This window comes from Hylobates moloch, unplaced genomic scaffold (genome assembly GCF_009828535.3).
Source record: "Hylobates moloch isolate HMO894 unplaced genomic scaffold, HMol_V3 SCAFFOLD_26, whole genome shotgun sequence".
In the NCBI taxonomy this organism is placed as follows: Eukaryota; Metazoa; Chordata; class Mammalia; order Primates; family Hylobatidae; genus Hylobates; species Hylobates moloch.
Genome location: NW_026652301.1, coordinates 3,169,017 through 3,187,971, shown reverse-complemented (window position 1 = coordinate 3,187,971; position 18,955 = coordinate 3,169,017). Strand labels below are relative to the sequence as shown.

The 18,955-nt window shown below is 38.0% G+C and overlaps 1 protein-coding gene across 5 annotated transcripts in view; it reads left to right on the top strand.

The window, feature by feature from the left end:
* Positions 1–18,955, top strand: part of LOC116463144 (metabotropic glutamate receptor 1) — a 413,105-nt gene that overhangs the window by 37,225 nt on the left and 356,925 nt on the right. Inside the window, exon 1 of one of the 5 annotated variants that reach the window (XM_058434470.1) lies at positions 1,555–1,603. The exons of the other annotated variants lie outside the window; for them this stretch is intronic. The gene's annotated coding sequence lies outside the window, so the exon portion shown is untranslated. Of the gene's footprint in view, positions 1–1,554; positions 1,604–18,955 lie in introns of those variants that run through there. 5 annotated transcript variants of the gene reach the window in all.

Here is an 18,955-nt window from a genome sequence, read left to right as displayed (position 1 = left end):
TGCTCTGTCACCCAGGCTGGAGTGCAGTGGCCCGATCTCGGCTCACTGCAAGCTCCGCCTCCCGGGTTCACGCCATTCTCCTGCCTCAGCCTCTCCGAGTAGCTGGGACTACAGGCGCCCGCCACCACGCCCGGCTAATTTTTTGTATTTTTAGTAGAGACGGGGTTTCACTGTGGTCTCGATCTCCTGACCTCGTGATCCGCCCGCCTCGGCCTCCCAAAATGCTGGGATTACAAGCGTGAACCACCGCGCCCGGCCTATATCTTCTCTTTTTCTTAATGAATATTTGATAAGCCTAATAGTTACAGAATGTTTTTCAATATTGAGTCTTATACTTTACTTAACAAACCATCAATATCTAAGTAGTAGATGGCAATTTGCACACTGTTTTACCTTATCGATAATTGCCAAAGTTGCTAGATAATCTTCAAAGCCTTGAATTTTTATATTGATTTACACTTAAAGTTTTTCCTTATAAAACTGTTTTAATATTAAAAAACATAATCACTCCCTAAGCCTGTGTCATCTTTCAGTTATGAACCCTTCCTTGATCTCTAAACAACTACTTTAAATGCAGGAGAAAGCCTTCTTAATGTGTACCCTGTAAAAAACATATTCAAAATTTTCTTTATTATTATGTTCTCTATGAATTCCTGGTGTTGATTTTGGAGGAAAATGTAATGGTCTTGTGCTGGTGTAGGTTCAGGCTATGTGTGAACCACATTCAGATCTAGCTGTACTCAGTGTCTCAAAACCACATTAATAGGTAGCGCTGTAAAGTGGTAAGGAGCAGTTTCTGAACCCAGGTGGCCTTTGGTCCAGATCCTGACCCTGCCACTTACCAGACAAGTTCTTGAACTTCTCTGTGCTTCCGTTTCTGAATCTGTAAAATAGAGATAATAATCATACTTATCTTTTAGGGTAATTGACTGACAAGTACATGAGATAATACCTGGCACACAGTATATTGTTACAGAGTTTGCCACCATGATTACTACCCATTCAGTGCAAGTGAGGTACCCTATATAAACTACATAGCAAAACAGGACATCTGATGCTGGGCCTGAGCTGTTCAGCCCTGTAAACAAGGATAGAAGCAGGATAGACCACTCTTGATCCACGTGGAACGAGATTCCCAAAGTAAAAGAAGGGAATTGTCCAGATAGGAGAAGGTGAAGGAATGTTGGATAAGTACAAGAAACAGATGTCCACTCCATATGGGGAAATGTTGAAGGAATCATACAGGGGAAAAAGACTGTATTGTCATTTTCATTAGCAGAAGTAGTATTTTGCAAAAGAGATGTTAGTCGTGCTCCATGTGGTTGTGTAAGTTCAGAATAGGACATGCACATAAGACGGGCAAGAAGTCAGATTTCCATGACTCAAAGGAAAAAAAAAAAACCTGACTAGAATTCTGAAATTGAATGAACTGTATTGTAAGGCTGTGAGATGCATGTTGCTTGAGAAGGCTTTTATTTCTTATTTTTTCTTTTTCTCTTTTTCCAACTTTTATTTTGGAATCAGGGTGTACATGTGCAGGTTTCCTACAAAGGTACATGTGTGTGATGCTGAGGTTTGGAGCACAAATGAATCCATCACCTAGGTAAGAGAGTATATTACCCAACAGACAGTTTTTTCAACTCTTGTCCTCCTCCCTCCTTCCTCTCTCTTGTATTCCCCAGTGTCTATTATTCCCATTTTTGTGACTATGTATACTCAAATTTTAGCTCTCATTTATAAGTGAGAACACAGGGTATTTGGTTTTCTGTTTCTGCATTAGTTCATGTAGGATAATTCTATCCAGCTACATCCATGTTGCTACAAAGGACAAGATTTTTTTAATGGTTGTATAGTACTCTGTGCACTACATTTTCTTTATCCAATCCACCATTGATGGGTACCTGAGTTGATTCCATGTCTTTGTCATTGTGAATACTGCTGCAATGAACATATGGTTGCATGTGTCTTTTTGGTCGAACAGTTTATTTTCTTTGGGGTAGATGCCAGTAGTGGGATTGCTGGGTTGAATGGTAGTTGAACTCTCAGTTCTTTGAGAAATCTCCAAATCGCTCTCTATGGTGAATGAACTAATTTACATTCCACCAACAGTGTAAATGTGCTCCCTTTTGGAGAAGGTTTTTAAGCAGAGGTCTAAATCACTCCTTAGAGAACAGGTTTTACATAATAATAGAGAGAGAGACAGAGAAAGAGAGAGAGAGAGAGAGAGAAAGAGAACACAGTAAATGTATAGTAAATATGCCTAAATCTATGACATTTACAAATGTGGGACATTTAGGGAAAGAGCTCAGATATTTGAGAACTTGCTCTGTTATTAATGGTTGTACGATACTCAATCTTCCAAACTTCTAGTAAAAATGTAAACATATTTATTCAGTTCTTGACTTTTCTAAGCTATAGTCTGGATGTAATTTTATTTTTGTCTTCACATTTAACCACATAAGTATAATCCATGCTTACTAGAGAGTTCAGTAACGTAGCTAATTCTCAAAACCCATTTTAGTTAATATTTCCAATTGAACTAGTGAGTTTCTGTATTACACCCCTCACTCTGGCATTAATGAATTTTGCTGAGAGAACAATTTGATTGATTAATTGATCTCACGTTAGCAAAATAACTAAATTTGCTCATCAGCAATAAGAATGGCTGTATTCCTTACAGAGAGTAGCACATGAATTAGAAACTTGGTTATTTGTCTATTGCTTATCTATGTTTCCAATATGATATATGCCTTAAATCTCCTGTGAAGGTAGGCAGTTTATAAATTAAATTTGTGGTTTTTTTTAGACACATTCCAACCACTATTATTGTAAAGGGTCTTAGACATATATTTTGCTTCTGGGTAATTATTTGACAGTAATTTAGAGAGTCAATTACTAAACATATAAATATCCTTCTGAAATGTTTAAATTTTTTTGGAATGGAATAGGACAGTTAAAGAAATTAACTATTATGCTTATCTAAGTAGGAAAGAGTTAATAAATAAATAACCAAACATGATCCTTAGTAAAGTAATCTAAAGTAATCTTAAACTATTAAAATGGTTTCAAAATACCTATCTATCACAAGTTCATTGTTATACAAATAAAAGCCTAAGATAAGGACTGGGGTTAGATTTTTCTTATTTTTTAAAAAACGCTTCTTACATTCTTAAAAAAAAAAAACAAACAAAACAACAAAAAAAGTTTCCAAAGATAAAGATTTTGAAAGAGAATTCCTCAAGTTATTATGCAAATAATTCTCAAAATGTTGTGAAAATAGTTTCCCAAAGCTGATCAGTTTATATTGTGACATGATAAAATGAAATATAACTTTTAGAATTCTCATAATAGCGAAAATAATCTGGTTTTATCTTTCTTTTCACTTATTTTATTTTGATCAGCTCTAATCATGTAATTTCAGGGTTTTAGGGGAAAAGTTGTAATGCTCTTTGCATTTTAAAAGGTCGCTTATAGCTTACCTACAAAACAACTCTGATATTTGGCAATAATTGTTAGAATTCATGGAATGTGTAGATTAAATATCATTGAACCTTCAAATACTTTTTTTTTTTTTTTTTTTTTTTGAGACTGAGTCTCGCTCTGTCGCCCAGGCTGGAGTGCAGTGGCACAATCTCGGCTCACTCTGCAAGCTCCACCTCCCGGGTTCACACCATTCTCCTGCCTCAGCCTCTCGAGTAGCTGGGACTACAGGCACCCGCCACCTCGCCTGGCTAATTTTTTGTATTTTTAGTAGAGACGGGGTTTCACTGTGTTAGCTAGGATGGTCTTGATCTCCTGACCTGGTGATCCACCCGCCTCGGCCTCCCAAAGTGCTGGGATTACACGCATAAGCCACCGCGCCCGGCCTCAAGTAATTTTTTAAAAGACTTTGTCATTGTGTTAAATGATGTCATTGCATCCACAATTTTAACTTTATTCCCCCATTCTCCTGAGGGTAAAACTAAAATCTGTTCACAAGATAGGGAGAGAAGACCAAGGAATGTGCCAAGTCATGAGGAGGGTCTGTTTAGAATTAAATTTCAGGCCAGAGCTAATCTACAGAATGAATAATCAGATAATTGTTAAATGATTTGTCTTGGAAAATAATAATTGCTGCAAACCTATGGTACAGTCCATCCAGTTGAGCGTAATATCAGAAAAGCCTCATTTATTTCATGAATCAGAATAAACACAAATAATTGGCTTGAACGTCTTGAGGACAATTAAAAAGTAGCTAAATGCTACTTTGTGATTTTAATTACTTACCTGAACAAAATAAAATTTTTACATAATAGCACCTCCTCATTTAAAAAGCTACCTATTTGATCCAACAATCCTTGAACATCAATTGATACATATTTAAAAAATCATACTTTGAAAATGTAAGCCACACTTTCTTTTAAATTTTTAATATGAAATTTATGTTTCAGGTTGGCTATGTGAATTTTTCTGCTTCTTGATCTATGTGTTTGTTATGAAGCTTCTAAATTCCTAAATCTCTGAACTGTTAAACTTATGATCTTCTGATGTCAGTGGTCCCCAAACATCAAATCACATTTTGACTTTTGAAATATAGAGATTATCAGACTTCTTTGTGGACCTATTGAAGGAGAATATCTAGAAGCTGAGTCCCAACATTCTATTGCTTTTTATGTGTCCTTGTGACTATGATCATTTATATTTGGGAGCCCTTGATCCTGTACAACACTGAGCATCTCTGAACTTACTGGTTATTTTGAACATTTTATTCAATATCTTTCATCAGATTGTAAGCTTCTGAATGACAATGCTCATATTACGTTACATTACATTACATTACATTGCATTACATTACATTACATTACATTACATTACAGTACATTGCATTACATTACATTACATTACATTACGGCTGAGTTTCAAAAAATCTTCTAAAGTAACTTTTATATGTTAAATATTTTAAAAACCTATGACCATCTCTAGATTGTGTTATGAGTAATAGGAATATGAAATCTTTTAAAAATATACAGATAGGGTTTTGATATGTTTGAAATGTCTTTTATTTTATTTGTAATTGTTAACATATTATTCTGACTCCCTGGAGGCCAGTTTTCAGCTGTAGTTGGTACCTGATCCATAAAATTCTTTTCAAAAAGTCCATGAGTTAAGTACTCTTGGCTGTGTTTAAATAACACTGTCAATTCCAAGTTGAATTTAAAATGTGCCACAACATTTTCATATGATGAAAATCCTAACATTAGCTTAGGAAAGTTATGAAAGCCAACGAAGCAATCTTCGTTGTGTTCAGAAATATGAAAGTTACTGGAAAGCCAACGAAGCAATCTATGTTGTGCCTTTTTTGTACTACCACCGCTATCATCACCACTATTTCTATGACCACTATTTTTTACTATATGCTAAATGCTATGCAAGTTGTTTTAAATATACAAACTCATTTTATCTTCATAACGACTCCACTCAGGAGGAAGAAATTGAGCATTAGATAGTTTCAGTAGCTTAGCCAAGGTCATTCAGCTATAAGATGGAGGAGATGGGATTTAAACGAAATCTCCAAAGCACACCTTTATCTCCCATAATAAATACCCCAAAAGTCTAATAAAAATGTTTATCTGTTATGTGCCAATTTCTGTGTTTGGCCTTGGAGAAACCAAAATAAATAGGACCTGGTTGCTGCCCTTGGGAAGCATAAATCTCAGAAAAGTTTCTGAAAACACGTCTTTAGCTTTCCTCCAGTGCTCTTAAAGTTATTTTTTTCTCTAACAAGTTTATTGCTCAGTGGTGGTCACCAGGTCCAATTTTTTAATGTTATTTAAAAATATCCAAGAAAGCTGTCACACAGCTGAAAGCATGCAGAATATAAGTGAGAGAATCACATTAGGAAAAAAACTGGGCACATTCTGAGCACTCAATATGCATGATTTTATTGAATACTTATGACAGTCTTATGGTATGTGCTTTATATAAGATTTATGAAGGGGAAAAATGAAACTCCTAGAGGTTAAGAGATATGACCAAGGCACCTGACTTGTAAGCAGAGATGCCAGGATTTCAGTCTTATCCAGTGATATCCAAGGCTTTTGCATTTCCAGTTGGATCACGGCATCTCCCACATAGTTTTGGTACCTGATTTCTAGTCTGGGAGAAGGTTCCCTACGGAACCTGAGGTTTACAGAGCAGCAAATTTTCCTACTATGCCAGGTAGATTAGTAGAATCTACGTTAAAATAGATTCACTGTACAAATATATAAAATTAAGAGGTATCAAAACTAGACTTAAATAAATTTGGTTAGAAATCCTTCCAGTAAGGAGTGTTTCTTAACCTATTTTGTCAATTATTGGCAGCAGAATCGTGACCTTACTAGTCATTCAGGAATCCACTTGAATTATCGGGCAAGCTTATTAGCTTGGGACTTTACAACAAAAATATTAGTTGAAAATGGCTAAACCCACACCCTGTAATAACCACTAACACTTCACTGAAACATAATAACTTGTAGTAATTAAAGTACTACAAGGCAGTACCTATTAGCAGTATAAACTGCTCACTTTAATTCACTAAGAAACTATCGAAATAATTAGCCTATGGGGCTTGGGAATCACCTGCTTTTTGTGTGTCTGGATTTCTCTTCCAAATTTGCGAGTCATTCTGTTTGTTCATGCTGTTCTTGTCTCATCCTGGTCTGCTTCTTTGCATCAAGTTTGTTATTACATTGACAGGAATTTCTCAGGTTTTGTCCACGTGATTATTATTCAAAGGTCACTTAAGTATAGTCTTTGTCTCTTCTCTTTAAAAGGAAACCTTCTAAGATACTTTATTAGACAGCTTCTGTCTGGTTCTTCTCTTTGCTATAGTGCACTGGCACTAGCACTGTGCTGGGTTGCTACCCACGGCCTGCATATTCTTTTCTGTGGTAGAAGGAAGAGATTTTACTCTGCTTATGTTCTGGTAGAAGAAGAAATTTCAAATAGAAATCTAAGCTAGAAATGGATCTCCTGTTATCAAGAACCATGGATGCATTATCAACTTCATGCTTAATATTGTTATATATCTTCACTTACTTAGGCAGTTTTACTCTTTAATCATATTTCTCCTAAAATCAAGTAGGCTTGAAAGGCAAGACTTTTTGGAAGAGCATGGTTTCTTTAGAAGGCATGAAGCATTACTAAAATCTGTTACTTTTTAGTTGTCTCATCTTGGGTCTCTGAGATGGAGATTAGCCTGCAGGAAACTTAATAGGAATGTTCTTGAGATCCACACATATTGGGGACGGGAAGGAAGGGAGACAGGATAAGGTAGGAGACTGTGATACAGTCACGACAAAACCTTGACCAACCCAGTAGCAAGCTCTGAAGCTGAATTGCTGTACCCATCAGAGCTGTATTTGGTTAGGGCAAGGAGCTGGGCCTTTAAACCTGTGTGTTTACCAGTCATTCAATGGAGGCTGCTACTGAAGTTAGTATGACCTTGGCCGAGGCAACTTTTTCAATGGAGGGAATTCTGGAAACAAATTAACAGCTGAGAGCTGTCCCAGTAGCTGGGGAATAAATCCCTCAGTGCTAAAGACAGGATCTTGGCAGCACAATGCAGCATTCGTGACACTAGCGTTTCGTGAAGAGGAAATAATGACATAGATTAGGCAAATCTGTCTCAACCATTTCAAACCATTCTTCTTTTTGATAAACATAAAACATTATTTTGATAGACCTCCGCGAGGAAGCAGTGGTGTTGCTCTGGTCGATAATCTGCATTCTTTGTATCTATCCACCGGGCAAGAATACACCCTGAGCCCTGGTATACATTAAAAGATACTTCTTTTCCTTTGCTTTCCTTCTCTCAACTGACCTTCCCAGATACTTCCATTAGGGCGTCTGAGCTGTAACATTTCCTAATACTTTTCTGCAAAATGACCAGGATAAAATCTGTATGGTGATGTTATGATATCCCCGCCTCTTTTCATGCATTATTCTATAATATCCTGCACTAAATGCTCACAGAAGATCAAGTGATTGATGTATAAAGAAGAACCAATGGATAAAATTTTTTACTTTCAAAGTTTTTAGCAAGATTCTGCATCAAAAGCAAAGTATATAAATAAACAAAACTTAAATGTTATTGTCCTGAATAGAGTACTAATTCTTTTTTTTTTTACTGTATATATTTAAGGTGTATGACATAATTTGACCACATTTGTGAGGTCAAATGGCATATATAGATAGCTATTAGATATATATTATATAGGAATATACATTGAAATATGGGGATTATTAATTTATGCCAGATAGAGGAAGGAAGAGATTGTGTGGGTGAAAGAATAAATTATAAAGCAAAAGACAATAAACTGCTAAGGTTTCAAAGGAAAAATTGGTGATAAAAGCAGAAACTGTCTATAAATTTCTGAAGATGCTTGATATATTCATCAGCAAACATTCATTAAGTTTTCTTGATGTGCTGTGCTATGTGCTAGGTGCCTGGGACATGAAGATTAATAAGAAATGGGACTTGCTGCCAACCAAATTACTATTTAGTGGTAATACACAGGGAAGATGTGCACAGGGGTCTCAGTGGCCACCTGAATATGTATACTCAGATGCTTACACTCTTAGGTAATGCTCCTCAAACTTTCCCAGCTTCTACTCTATCTTTTTTTGGGGGGAGATGATGATGATTATAGGTTAGTTAATTATCTGTAAAGGAAAATGAATATTATATAATAATTATAATGACATATCTCAGGGTGTGCTTATTGGGACAGGATATGTATTACTCTGATTGCAGAGACTAGGGAGAAATGATGGATCTCTAAGGAAGAAGATAAACTCATCAGCATGCCAAACCCTATGGTAGTTTGTTGTCTTTGTTGGCTAGAAGGGGGCTGAGGCTTAAGAAGTCAAAACATTTTCAATGTGGGTTAGAACACACATAGTTAAAGCATCTTTTATTATAAAAAGAGAGGATTGGACTTTAAAGTAAGGCATGGTGTAGTAAAATGTGGATCTGAGATAAGAGTCAAAAGACTCTACCACTTGTTTGCTATGCAGATGGCCAAATTGTTAAACTTTACTTTTCATTTGTATTTTGGTGCTAATATTTGGCCTATTTATATAAGAGGACCAAAGGACACAACCATAAGCAAATATAATTTTAAAACTTTTAAGTATAGTGAAAATGCAATAAATTATAAAATTATAGATTATAACCCACCAAGTGTCATCAAAATCTAAGTGGTATTGTAGAGTGTTGTCTGCAAAACTGGTAATGATGGGGGAAATACGACAAAAAACTTTACAAGTATTATAAATGATAATTAAAATGGCCACAAGAATATTGGGCATTATTTGGAAAGGCACAGGGAAGAATAGCTACAACTGAACAAAATCTTGTGTATCTGTATCTGGAATGATGAAATTCTGGAATTGCATTGTGAGGAAAAAATAAACGTGTGGATCACAAAAGTAACTGGCCACGAATGTAATCAGGTAGACGTAGAGATGCCCATATGTGGAGAAGAAAGAGATATTGACACTATTTAGAAATATTGATCCTAAATAGTCTCAAAAAATGGTAGTTAACATAATGTTTAAATTTAAATCTATAAAAATCACCAAGATTAAGGATCATGTGAATGTTTTATCAGTACAGGAGTACTGGATTTGGGGAACAGCTATCCCTTGATGTCTGAAAGAGACACCGAGATAAAAAGACCTACTTAACCCAGGAGGTCATTATCCTGGGGGAAACAATGTACCAAATGTTGATGGATGAGAGATATCAAGACCAGATTGCCTCACATCTCTTCTCCTCCTCCCTAGAGTGGGGTTGGAGTGATGTGGGCAAGATTGTGCAGCCTTCATCTCGAGAAGGTTGCAGAGTGTACGTTTCTGTGTTTTTGCCTGGTTGTTTCCTAGTCACCTGCTTTTCCGTAGGAGGAGTTTAAGAATGGTAATAAGGATGATGATGTGTGACTTCCGTGCTCTCTGGCCTCTCAGTCCTCAGGCATCCCCCATGCCTGAGAACTCACAGGGTTATTGGGATTCCCTCAAATTCAGAGTCATGAATCCGTGCCTACATTAGACTCCACCCAGAGACCTGGAAGTCCTTTCATCTCAGAATGGATTTGTCAGTCATGGGATATTTTGTGAGCATTTCTCCTGTGCCCAGGATTGCAGTCACCTTTGGCTTGGGTAGCCACTTCCTGGCAGGTTTCTTTATTAATAAATTTTTGTTTGCTTATAGAAGTTAGTCTCAAATGAATATTGCCCAACAAGCCTTATTCTTAAATTTCTTTGGCCCCTTTTGCTTTTGGCTGGAATTACTTGGACTTTTCGTAACAACAATTTTTATTGAATAGTAGAGAGTCATAAATCCGACACGAATATCCCACAGGCAATGCTTATTTACTTTCACATAACAGTTTAATGACCTTAAATCATGGTTCTGTGACAAGTTAGAGAAGTCCAAAATACGTGTGCAAATTACATATAATCAAGGGCTGTGGCAGCTTAGTGAAATACAGTTACGCTGCCAAATAAGAGCATTTAATTCATAGAAATTACAATTTACTTTTCTATGTCTATTTTACATCTTTTTGATTTTTATCATTTGAATGAGGATCAGTTTTCCAGAGTTCATATGGTATGAAACAATGTAATCATATATCATAAACTGGGTTTCTTTGATCTCAGTGCTCTGTTGCTTCCTGATAGTGTTCCATCAAAAAGAATTAGATATTTGCCCTTTGCAAATAACAAGGAGATAGTTGATATACTCCATAAAAGAAGATATATTATTACCTTGATTAACAAAGCAAACTCACAGCACAATTATTGTTAGAAAGCCCAGTGTTACACTCTAAAATAATAAAAAGCACAACAACTGTTCCTTATTTAACAAATTATTAATTGATCATCTACTATATGTCAGGCACTGTGCTAGCTCTGACAGTTCATCAGTGAACAAAATTGTCCTCAGAGAGCTGATATTCTCCTGGAAAAGACTATAAAATAATAGATAACTAAATTATATGATATTTCAGACACTAAATGCTGTGAGACTACAGAACAGGGTGAGGATGATGGGGAGAACTGGAGTGGATTACATTTTAAGTAAAATGGTGAAGATAGCTGCATTGAGGAGATAGAATCTGCATGAAGGATTGGAAGTGAGTGTATTAGTTTCCTAGGGTTGCCATAACAAAGTACTACAAACGGAATAATTTAAAATAATAGAAATGGATCGTCTCACAGTTGTGTATGCTAAAAGTCTGAAATAAAAGTGTCAGCAGGGCCATGACTCCTCTGAAACTTGTAGGAGAGAATCCTTCCTTTTTTCTTCCCAGTTTCAGGTGGCTCCTGGCACTGATTGATGTACCTTGGCTTGTAGCTGCATCACTCCAATCTCTGCTCCATCTCTTCACATGGGCCTCTATTTTGTGTATGTCTCTGAGTGTCCACTCCTCTTTTTATAAGGACAGCAGTCATATTGGTCTACTCTAGTGACCATAATCTTAACTTGATTAAATCTACAGAGACCCTATGTCTAAATAAGGTCACATTCATAAGTACTGGGAATTAGGACTTCAACATATCTTTGTTGAAGATCAAACAATTGTGTCCCTGTGGGGGACAAAATTTAATCTATAACTATGAGATAATTAGCCATGCAGGTATTTGTGTTTGGGGTCCAGGGACCAGTACAAAAGAGCTGAGGAGGGTGCATGACTGGTGTGTTTGAAAAACTTCAAGGAGCTTGCATAGAGTTAGTGATGAGTCAAATAGAAGGCATGAAGTCTGAGAAGAACCAGGAGACAGCCTGGCCAGGGACTTGTAGGCCACTAGTGATCTTGGCTTTTTAATGCAAGGTGGAATAGGGAGCTTTAGGGATTTGATTTATGTCTTAAATGCTTCACTCTGTCAGCTGTGTTGGGAATAAATTACAGAGGTGAAGGAAGATGCAGCGAATGTGATTAGAAGCAATCTGATTGCAATATTCCTGTGAAGGATGATGTGGGCTTGGATCAGGGTGGTGGCAGTAGAAGTGGTAAAAAGTTACTGGATGGATTCTGGGAAGATTTTGAAGATATAGCTCGAAGGTTTGCTGATTGTTTGGATGTAGGTATGAGAAGGGAGTCAAGGGTGAATCCAAGGATTCTGACATGAGTAACCGGAAGGATGGAGTTGCACTGAGTGATATGCAGAAGCCAGTGGGGCAAGTTTGGAGGCAGGATTAGAAGCTCCATTTAGGTCATGTAATGTACAAGATGCCTTTTTACCATTGGAGTGGAGAGGTTGGATGGTCAGTTTTGCATAAACAGTTGACGTTGAGGTGAGAGATCTGACAGAAGAGCTGCCTGTTGCCAGATAGTATTTGTGCAAGTTATCACCGGGCAGTTCTTCAGGACCAGTGACTCTCTGGGTCAAATACATTAACCCAGCTTCTCCTTTGCCCGAAAGCCTTCAGGCTGTGTTATCCCTGCGTATACGCTTCATGGGAACTATATCCAACAGGTTGCTTCTTTCTTCCCTTCTTCACAGGAAGCCAGGTCCTGGCTTTTTATCCCTCTAGTCAGAATGACCTTGGACAAATCTAGAGAGGGTAGGTGTGTAAAGGCAGTGGATGGCAGAGACTGATAGTAGGTTATTTCATTATTTTGGAATTTAAATAAAAAATAATAATTAATTTACTTTTCTCATTTTCAATTAAATTTGTTATGGATTTTGTGATTGAAGCTACAGTATGGAGTAATGGATACATATTCAAAACAAAAATATTTGGGGCCTGATTTTCCAGTCACTAGACTTGAAGACCACTGTGAATTCTGGTTCAAATACAAACATGAGCTATGTGTACCACCATTGCTAAAGCATACACAGACAGATGCATGCAACACCTCTATTTCTTCCAAATTTTATTTGGATGGGGCACTTCCTGGTGGTACAGGATGGTTAGCTCCACCTTGGTGGTTTCAGTCTATTGCTGCTTTGTTCCAGAGGCACCCTTCTGCACTCCTCTCCTTACACTGCTTTTTCTGAATTTCCCTTTCCCATCTTCAATTCAGCACTCAGGAGACAGACATTTTCCTCAACACAAAGACAAATTATGAAGCAGAGTGGTGCAGTAGAACAAGCACTAGCTGGACTGAGCATCACAGATGTCAATAGATTTCTGCTGAACTTTGGAAAGGAAAAAAATAATAGCCAATTACCCACTGATTACAAATATTGGAAAATTAATTTTATATCTGGATAGTGAAGGGGGAAAAATCTTACTTAGCCTTTATTACCAGGCAATTCAGAATAAACTTCCTTATCTTTAAAGATTATTTCTAAATTATCTAGCTCATTCATTTCCACAAGTATTTGCTAAATGCCCTCATACACCAGGCCCTGGTATGGGCATAGAGGTAATTCTCTATTTCACTTTGGTGGAAAGACTTGGTCTAAGAGGTCAAGACAGGGCAGAGGCAACTCAATGCTGGCTCTGCTGCTTCAGGTGAGCCAGGAGGGCAGCTAATGAAGATGGCAGAACCAGAGTAGATGTGAAGCTGAGAAGAGGAAGGAAATGTAGACAGCCTGATAAAGGTGCGCCATATTAAAATTAGATACTGAGTTTTGTTTCAACTCCTTTGACAAAGCAGATGTTAGCTTAGTTGACACATTCAACAGAATATAAGCAAATGAACACTATTAGAAAAAAAAGATTTCCTTTGTCGCTCTGTGTGATGAGAGGAGTAAGCATTGTCAGCAGAATTTTTACATGGGCTGGGAATGTTTCCTAGTGTTTAGTGTAACATCACATTGACAGCATCTTCATTATTATTCAGGCTGAGATCTGCTGGTGTGATGGAAGATGAAAGACAGGATTTTTGTTGCTAAATTCTTTGCCTGTGCCGTGTCTGAACTGCCTTCCTTATGTGCTGTTTTTAATGGCAGTCTGAAAGACCTCAAGATGAATAACTCACTTGAAATAGCAGCTGTGGAAATACATTGTTAAGAAAGAAAGAGAAAAAGAAAAAGATTCTGGCTGTTCAGCACAAGTGCTAGCTAGAACTGGCATTTGGATATGTAGGGTCCACTGGGCATGGTTGATAGTTAATATGCTGGGACAGAAATATTAAAGAAGATGAAGGAGATGTATGTGTTACCATTCTACTGGCACAAAATGTGGATATAGAGGTTAAGAAAGACTGGTTATCACTAGATAATTTATAAATATATTTGGATACATATACTTGGGTGAAATTGTTCTATTATTATTTACAGAATGTTATACAGTATTTAAAATGAATAATTTCAGCAGGAACTTAATAAAACAATGTGGTGGGATCACTTTAGTGATTCCAATCATGTAGTTTATTCTTGTAATTTTACGATACTGTTAGTACATAGACAACAGTGTGTTCTCCTCTCCCTGTAAATAGGCTCTTTCTGGCCTTCCCTTTTCCTTCCCCGCCATCCCCACTGTTGTAGGAAAAACCAGGTTCTTGTCACACCACCAGGAAAGATGAGGCTCGCAGACACTTTGAAGGGTGGGGGAGAATGGAGTTTATTGGGCAAAAAGGAAAAATCTCCACAAAGTGGGAGTGGTTCCTGTTAACAGGCCCCCATCTCACAAATTCAATCCCAGGTTAGCACACAGGAACTGGAGGGGCCAGGCTCCTCCTCCCTGCAAATCACATGAACTTCCTGAGGCATCACCCTATCTTCCCAGTGCACAGGCCAGCTGGAGATGATCAGGGGAGCCCTTTTTACTTGGCTGTCTCAATACCATAATCATTATCACTGTGGTTGCCCAGAAGCATTTGTTGCAATGCCTATGGGCTGGAAATTAGGTTGAGCAGCATGCAGTTTCAGAAGAAATTTTTAGTTTAAAGGCAACGTTACATTCAGCGCCTCGGATGTGTGATATGTGAGATCCAGCTTTGAGGGGATAGGTGGGGGTAAGAAGGCCATCTCCACTGAATGCAAGAGAGGAAAGGGTTAAAGTAAAAAGGGGGTACTCTGCCAAAGAAAGGACACCAAATTTATCTTTATTGAAGCAGATGGATGGAGAACAGCTTTTGTGTTTGTTTTTAAGTTGTTGAAACTTTATAAGAAACACCTCCATTAGTAAAACTTTATTGTCCTATCTCAATTATTGAAAAGATGATACTTTTTTTTTAACTCTATGAGAGAAAACTTTGGTACAGATGAGAGTGTGTCGAACCTCCCTCCTCCCATTTTGTGTGGTACCTGGGCATGGAGAGCACATACTCCAAGGCATTGAAATGTCTGTTTCTTCCTAAGCAGTCAATGAAAGAGCCTTGTCTTTTCGATCACGAGAATATAGAACATTAGTAGCTCGTGAAATGTCAAAAATGAAAACCAGACTGATATTTTATAAAGCCAGGCGTTGTAGAGGAACTATCACTGGAATTTTCATTTCATTGCCTGTGCAGGCAAATCCACCATATCTCTTTACAACTATGGGTGGGTTAAGAGGTTTGCTAAAGCTTTAAACAGATGCCTGGATTTCATTTTGTATTTTGCTGTCATTCTCTTCAGTGAAAATGGGGCTTGGGAGCCTTTCAGAATTTTTCACTGTAGGTTTGCCCCAGTGACAACCTATAATTTTAAAGTGAGTATGCACTGGCAGATTGTCACCAATAAAGTAGGTAAGTGTGAGATTTTGCTGGCCCAAGGACTCAGAGCATCTTCAAGAAATTATTAGTCAGAGGCAGCTTCATAATTTTCATTGGGGATGGTGATTTGACTCTGTTACTGTGTAGAAGAGGCTGATGTGGAGGGCGATATAGCAATTAAGTTTACCTACCATGTTAGAATTGTGAATGTAAGAATTTTATGTACACTATCCTATGGGTTGGATAATAATACTTTGAAATATTACTTTCCTCTTCTGAATATGCTGTCTTCTGCCTTCACTGCCTCAATGAAGGGATGATACTACAAAACACAAAAACAGAGAAATCTGTTCTTACTTTTTGTGTTTCTAATGCCTAGGTCCTGGGGAGACAGGATGTAAAAATACACGTGACACAGGGAGAGCCAGTTCTTCATTCCTCATACTAGAAAAGGTCCTTAAGTGATGAGAGAAGGGAGGAAGTTACAAGGTAAGCAGAAGAGTAAAAGATGTTGAGGGTTCCTGAGCAAGGGGCCCCTACCCTAGTTCCCTGGTCAGAGTCTGTGGTCCTCAGGTAATTCGGGGGAATCTGAGAGCTGAGAGGATCCAAGCCTTTTTGGTGTGGGATGGGGTTGGGTGGGAGGACAAGAGGAGTAAAGGGAGTAGAAAGGGGAGGAAATGCAGGTAGCAAGGCTAATTCTTTTGTGTGTTCCCAACTATGAGTTGGAAGCAATAAAGTAGAAGTGGCTGCACATGGTGTCTGGGCAGACACGGCTTAGATAATTTCATAATTCTCTGTATCCCCCAAAGGACGGGGACAGCACATGGCTGTGCATGTGCCCAAACATAGCCTTACACATTCCTACTGAATTTCCCACACCCACGGTGGAGTGGGAACAGCTAAATGTTTCCCAAGTGCCCAAGGGGGATGTGGGAATGGCTCAGAGATGGCAGGCCCTGGAGCAGCCTTGTTGCTGGCAGTGAAGCATGATGGAGTAACATCCATGAATAGATGACCCAAGTCCAGGAAGAATAAGGTCCGTCTCAGCAAAGCATCATTTAAAAGCTATGGAGTCTCCAAAGTACTTGGAAATAAAAGGGCATCTTGACTGCAACTTGCTCTAAGTATGAGAGGGTGTGGGTGGGAGAATGAAAAAGCAACTGTGATAAAATGTTAACATTTGGGAAATATGGGGAAGGGTATACAGAACTTTGTATTTTCTGTAAATCTGAAATTATTTCAAAATAACAAGTTAAGAAGCTACAGAGAGAGGCCAGAAAATAAAATAAAGCAATGTATTTAGAGCAGACTGGGTCATGTTTGAGATCTGCAGAATATCATTTATTCAAAAAGAGCAGCCCTGCAGTACTGAATTAGTAATAACTGGGGGCCCACCTCTTCACATCTGAAAAGAGAAAAAGAGGAACAGCTCACAGAAGCTTGGGGACATGTCACGGCAAGAGTGGAAGCAGAGTGTTAATTTGTTTTAAGCTGAAGTTAATATAAAGTGAAGTGAATGGCTTGGAGCAGCCCGTAGTTTGCAGAAAGATGAGTTTTGGAAAATCTTGAGCTTTTGGTAAGTAAGTGGCAAAATGTCTGATTTTACCTGGAAGCACTTTTTCAAATTAAATTTAATGCCTTTCTTTGTTATTTAATTCATCGATGAATTGTACATTAAGCAGTATATGATAGGTGTTGTGCAAGCTAGGATGAGTAGAGCTAGATTGTAGCTATGAAGATTTTCCTTCAAGATGTCTTTGAGTCTCTGGAGTGGCAGACATATGAATCCAACCATGAAACAATAGAATTTAATAATAACTATCCAAAGTTTATAAGTAAAATACTGTGGCAACAAAATAAAAATTATTTTTATTGGAGGGACAAGAAAGGTTTTGTGGAGAGGTGACATTTTAGCCAGATTTTGAAGGTCAGCAGGATTTTAATGAGTAGAGACAGGGAAGTTAAAGTTAGTTCTTATGAAAGGAAGAACATATGCTGAAATGCAGGCATCAAGAAATGGGTAGATGGAGGCATTCTTCATAATGCTGCTTTGAGTCTAGAAAATAGGTAGGTGGAGTGGATCTCAAATCTAGAGTCGTTAACTCCCTTAAGGAATTCTGTGATTTTTTGTTTGGTTGGTTTCTTTTTTTGAGACAGAGCCTTACACTGTCACCCAGGCTGGAGTGTGGTGGTACAACCTCGGCTCACTGCAACCTCCGCCTCCCGGGTTCAAGCAATTCTCCCATCTCAGCCTCCCATGTGGCTGGGATTACAGGCACCCACCACCATGCCAAGTTAATTTTTGTATTTTTAGTAGAGACAAGATTTCACCATGTTGGTGAGGCTGGTCTTGAACTCCTGACCTCAGGTGATCCACCTGCCTTGGCCTCCCAAAGTGTTGGGATTACAGGCGTGAGCCACCATGCCTGGCCTGTGGTTACATCATTTTAAACATTTACCTTCTTTCCTATCTGGGATTTATTTTGATATCTGTTTTGAAGTAAGGATCCCGTGTCATTATCTTTAACCCCTTCCTTTCTCTACCTCTTCCCATATCCGATCAATCACCAAGTTCCATCAAATCCATCTCTAAATGTTTCTCAAATATTTTTATTTTCCCTATCCTCATCCTCACCTGTTCAAGTTGCAGTCATTTTTTACTGAATTGCTCCAACAGCTAGAACTGGCACTCATATTTCATCCTCCTCTGATCCATAATAAAAAGTAGTTTTTTTCTAATTCTGTGAAGAATGTCAATGGTAGTTTGATGGGAATAGCATTGAATCTATAAATTACTTTGGGCAGTATGGCCATTTTCACGATACTGATTATTCCTATCCATGAGGATGAAATGTTTTTCCATTTGTTTGTATCCTCTCTTATTTCATTGAGCAGTGGTTTGTAGTTCTCCTTGAAGAAGCCCTTCACATCCCTTGTTAGCTGTATTCCTAGGTCTTTTATTCTCTTTGTAGCAATTGTGAATGGGAGTCCACTCATGATTTGGCTCTCTGCTTGTGTATTGTTGGTGTATACAAATGCTTGTGGTTTTTGCACATTGATTTTGTATCCTGAGACTTTGCTGAAGTTGCTTATCAGCTTAAAGAGTTTTTGGGCTGAGATGGTGGTGTTTTCTAAATATAGAATCATGTTGTCTGCAGAGACAATTTGACTTCCTCTCTTCCTATTTGAATACCCTTTATTTCTTTCTCTTGCCTGATTGCCCTGGCCAGAACTTATGTTGAATAGGAGTGGTGAGAGAGAGCATCCTTGTTTTGCACTAGTTTTCAAAGGGAATGCTTCCAGCTTTTGCCCATTCAGTGTAATAGTGGCTGTGGGTT